Here is a 6,000-nt window from a genome sequence, read left to right on the forward strand (position 1 = left end):
TAAACTTATTTATTTATTTTTCAGAATGTACTTTTGATCTTTATCTTACTTCATTTTAATTTAAATAAAAAGCATGTACATTTTTTGTAGAATTTGATTAAAAGGCATAAACATTTAATCCATTTGCAAATGCGATAAATTCATCGTAAAACAGGATGAAAGTATTAAATAAAAAGATGATAAAATTATTTTTATTATAATTTTTGAGAAACAACATAAGCATGTGAGGTAGACATCTAATACAAGCCACTTAAAAAATTAAAATGGGGCATTATATTTAATTCATCTTTATATAAGGCTTTTATAGATAAGAATACTAAATGTGTCAACAAGTATTTTAAATGAAAATAATGTGGTACTACAGAAGTATATAATACTTTTGGTAAGTTTAGGTACGATATGAACTTTTTTGTTACTAAATAGATTTACCATAAAATGCTCTAGTAATAATTTTAAGTGAACATAATGTTGTACTACTGTGCCATACAATTCTTTGGGAAAGTTTAGCTGAAATATGAACTTTTTGGTTACTAAGTAAGCTTACCAAAAAGTGTACAAGCAACAAAGCCAATAATTGTATTGAAAATAATATTGTATTACTGTGGCATACAATCCTTTTGGAAAGTTTAGCTAAGATGCGAACTTTTTGGTTATTAAGAAGGCTTACTGAAAAGTGTACAAGCAACAAAGCCAATAATTTTTATTAAAAATAATGTTGTACTACTGCGGAATGCAAACTTTTTGGGGAGTTTAGTGATAATATGAACTATTTGGTATCAGAAACGCTTGACGTAAAGTGTACTAGCAATAATTTTAATTGAAAATATGCGGAACTACTGCAGTAGGCAATATTTTTGGCAAGTTTAACAGCGATGTGAAATATTTGGTTACTAAATCAGCTTGTTGTAAAACGTACTATTAATAATTATAAACAATTCTAAATTAATATGGTACTACTAAGATATAAACTCTTTTTTGGTGAATTTAAATAGGATATGAATTTTTCGATTATTAAATCAGTTTGCCTTAAAATGCACTATTTATAATTTTAATCTGGTAACGACTACTTTGGTACGTAATGCCTTCAGTAAGTTTTAAAGCGATAATTGTTTTTTGGTTATGAAGTTTTTGGTTACTAAGTTGCCTTACCATACAAGACACATTTTTCAACGAAGAAAGATATAAAATATAGTATAAAAAACGGATAGTAAAAATTTAAGAATGTACAATATTAATCTAATAACTGTCAAAATTAATCTAATTGCTATTAAGCTTTTTTAAATATATGAACTTATGTTTAGAGTGAAATAAATCTCGAGACACTAAGATTTAACATTTCTTATAACTTCATTATATGAACTAATTTTTTAATACTAGCATAGGTATGAAAATCTAAAAGAATTGTATTTCATCTACTGCAGTTTAGATTAAAGTTGTTTACAAATACTATTTATTTTTTCTGAGTTTGTATTTTAGTTTCATGATTCGATTAGTGAAAAGTTTTAAAGGTACATACCAATTTATAAATAAAAAAATTTTTCTGTATGAGTGACTTTACTATTCCAGTTCGTGATAATTATCATTTTAGTTTATTACCTAGAAAGAAAATACTTATTAAACATACATAGTCAGCAAAAACACTAGTTTTCAAAATCTTGAAAAAGAAAGAATCTATAATGTTGGAATAATGCGGAAACGAAAAATATAGGATTCATTTAATTGCGTGAAAGCTTATCAAAGTTAAAATGAGCTAATCCAATTTATTGGCAACTAATAATGAAGGATTCCAAACCGTTTGGGATTCATTCGAGATGAAATTCAGCTACCGAAAAATGAATTAATGCTTTAGAAGAATTAAAATTGAATCTGTGCTTTTTGAATAGTTTAGCACTAAATGAAAGAAAAGAATGTATTCTGAAGGAAAAATTAGGAAATTGAAAATTTAAGGTTCATTTAATTCATTAAAAGTTTAACAACTTTCAAATAAGAAAATATAATAAATCGGTAAAAGTCAATATACGATTTTAAATATTTTAAGAATTGATAGAAATGATATTGAGCCATCGAAAAGCAAATTGATAATAATAAATTCGCATTGAACTAATGGTGTAACAAAACATTGAACAAAAATATCTAAGGAACAAAGTAGGAATAGAAATCCAGAACAGTGTAGAGTTCATAAAGTGACATTAAAATGTCCCAAAAACAGGAAACTGAAAAGACTTTGTAAACAAAGTAAAGAAACCAGTAAAGAACCTTTAACTCGTAAAAGACCAAATTCAACCTTTGAAATAAATCTATCTCGGCTTTTAAACCATTCAACTTCAAAGAGTACTTAGTACCAACATAAATCCAAAAGAAGAGATCGTACAAGCATTTCAGCTGAAAGAATGAAACAACGTTACAAAAAGATGAATACACCAAACTGAAGAGGGAGTAAAAAACCATGAAAACAAAGTACAGAAAGTTGAAATCCATCGTAGAAATAGCAGTTTTTTTAAACACTTTGAGTCACAATAAAACTTGTTAAGTTTCAATGGCAGTGTCTCAAGTTGAAAAGAAAGATATTTCAGAAAATTATATCGAAAAGAATTTAATCATGTGATAGGTTTTTAATATTTTCATTGGTCAAGGCAAATGATGTGATTTTACAATATTCTTATTGGTCAAAAAGAATCAGATGATATTTTGAAATAGATGAAAGGAATATTTAATTACAATTGGCTAGCATGAGCACAAAACTATTAATCCTTTATAAACTAAGTTTTTACTCTGTTGTACTTATTGTAATGTTAGATTATAGGAAAAAAACACGAATTTTTCTTAAATCTTTATATATATATATTTTTTTTTTTTTTAGTTTTAGTTAAAACTGAGATTTTATAATGCTGCAATGTGGATAAAATAAATGTATTATAATTGCCTCTTACAATAATTTACGTAAAATTATACCCAGTTATTAGTCATCATTAGTGTTAGATAATGTCATTAAATCCTAATTAGGGTAAGTTTAGTGAAATGGTTAATACCATTTAGTTGCATAAAATATTTTTGAAAAGGTGGAATAGTTAAGCAATTGACTTAAATACTAATTTAATATCTATTAATTTAAATTTTTGTTGAATCTACAATCTAACATATTGCTTATCTTAAAATAAACAATAAAGGCCGTGTTTCCCCCTTCCGAAAAAAGGCGAGTTTTCAAGAAAGGAGGAGGGAGAAATTCGTGGAGTGGCTCACGGTTCATAAGCTATTTTTGTTATAAATGTAGAATTTTTTTTCCTCCAAACATATACAAGATTGCCTAGGCACAGTTCTTGAATGCAGTTCTAGTGGCATCATGCAAAATAAAATAAATAAATAAAAACTTTGTGTGGAAATACAAGCTATTGAACTAGAGAAAATAAGCTATATGAAAATATTTCTAGAAAATAAGCTGCGAAAAAACATTTGATTTTAGCAAAGTAACTCGTTAAATTATTAGATTTAAAACAGCTCTAATAAATTATAATAATGTAATAAAAATTTTATTTTGTCCATTTTTAGGAAATAAACTGGAAAAAATATATCTATTTGAATTATTTAAATAAAAATCTAACTAGTTTCAGAGCTATCTACTTTCTTGAAGATTTTGCAGAAATAGAAAACTTGTAGGGCCCCTCGCAGCGCCTGACTACGGCCCTGTATCAATTACATAAATAAAAACCTGATCTAACCTTCTTTAAAACTGTACAAAGATAACTTAAAAACAATTGAAACATTATAAATAAAAGCAAAAAAAAAAAAATTCGGCAAGATAATTGAATTACAATTTTTGCCTAGTATTTTGGAACAGGCCTTTGGAAGTAACCTATTTTTATAACAGGTATGATTAAATAGCACAGGTGCAAAATACCTGTTCCAGAAAATATTAGCCATCTCTAGAGCACAGTGACATAGAAGTTTGGCTCCCTAGTATATATGTGTAACATATATTAGGGTTGCCCAAATAAAAAGTGAATAAATGTGTTTGCTTTGGAAAAAAAGTAGCGATAGCAGTGCAACACCATTAAATTAGTTATGAAAAGGTGACAGCATACTTCCGTTATTCAAAATTATAAAGGAAGAGCACCTCATATTCGATTCAATTGTTCAGTAGCAACTGATTGAGGATGACAGCGTTTAGAACTGAAGAACATACAGTAGTACGTTCTTCAGTTAGTAATAGAATATCTCCTGCGTTATAGCATATCTCGTAATTTAGTAATACCATCTGCAACACCATCTGCAATGGATTCATCGGTAATATTTGTTTGCCCTGATTGATGTCCTTCTATTGAAGGACAATGAATTTGCCTTTATTGATGTCTTTCAGGAAAACTTCTATTACATTCATTCACAGTTGCCATTTATTCTAAACTAAGTTCACTAACATTTAAAATATAAATCCATGATAACAGCGATGTGATGTTCGCCTTCTCGCCTGAAAAAGCGTGTAGTGTGTCTACCACTACAAAAATGCAATTCCAATTAGTATATACGACAACTAGTATATAAGACATGTTAACTCGATTCTTGGGGCACCTTTTCATAGATGAAGGTTGACATTGTCGATAACTCCTTTCTCTACAAACATATTATTCAGCACGTTTCTATTCTGCAGGGAAGACTTTTATATTCAAATTAAATGCTCAAACGTAGTGGGTCGTGGTGGCTCAGGGGATAGAGAGCTCACCTTTCAATGAGGTTAACCGGGTTCGAATCCCAGCAATGACTGATCGTTCGAATTAGTCACGCAGCTCGCCCCGACCGCAGTGTTGAAGTAAAATATCCTTAATAGTAGACGGATCATGGGTTAGAGTACACTTGCAGTCAGGATAACAGTGGGAGGTTTTCCTCTTAATGCGGGTTAGTACCATCGAAAAGTCCTCCACGAAGGCGAATTTGTCCCAATACTTGATCCAGGAGTTCCCTTGTCTTTTGGATTGGGTTTCAAATTACAAAGCTATGGAGTTGAACAATGATAGTCGTAAACCCAAAATTTGGTTGGCTGTTCAACAACGGTTATAAAATAGAATAAAATGCTCAGACGTAAACTTGTTACCAACACATGCAATCTTCGATATATCTTCTTTTATGACTTTGCTGTTATTGCTACTTTATTTTTTAGGCTAGCAGACATGCAAGTTTTTATTTGAGGGTCATATTTTCATCTACTGATTTCATTCTTATGTATGACGAAATGAATGCTTTCTCTTTCAATCTTAATTAACTGTGACTAAAAATTGAAAAAATTCACGAATGAATTTTTGAAACGTAGAATATTTACTTTAATCATTTTCTTTTTTTATAATTTAACATTTCGAATAATTGAAACATTTACTTTCTGCTGCATTCTGTCAGCACATTTGGATCATCAGTGGCAAAAGCCACTTGCAGAGAAGGTAGATTAACGAAGTGCCGCACGCATATTCAGACATGTTAGCAGCAAATATGATAATTTTTATATAAACATAAGTGTTCTAAACACTAAATACTTATATATCAGTAAATTCAATAGAATATTTGCAGAAAATTAAATACTTTTAATTGTTTAAACCTAAAAAAAACTGATAAATTTTTTAAAATTTTTTCACAATAAGTAATTTATCAAATATAAATGTATATATGAATACTGGGAGGGGGGGATATAAATTCTAACCAAACAGAAGCTTACAAAAGTGTAAAAAATTTACGCATTTTATATATATTTGAATTAAATATTTTAATTAAAGAAAATTTACAATGTTTAAGCAAAAACCAAATTAAAGGAATTTATTATTGCGTTCAGAAGTTTCCGCGGGCTGTACAGTCCGCAAAAAAAAACGAATCACCCTGAATAACTTTCGTTCTAATGATTGGACTTTTACGAACTAAGTGTCAATCTTAATGGTTCCTGGGGGTGACCTCAAATATGCTAATTAATTAGTGCTAACTATTAATTAAGTTACGAAATCAGACACAAAAACGTAGTTTCTCTGA

Source organism: Parasteatoda tepidariorum, chromosome 1, assembly GCF_982258835.1.
Source record: "Parasteatoda tepidariorum strain Cologne lab strain chromosome 1, Ptep-v5.0, whole genome shotgun sequence".
Lineage (NCBI taxonomy): Eukaryota > Metazoa > Arthropoda > Arachnida > Araneae > Theridiidae > Parasteatoda > Parasteatoda tepidariorum.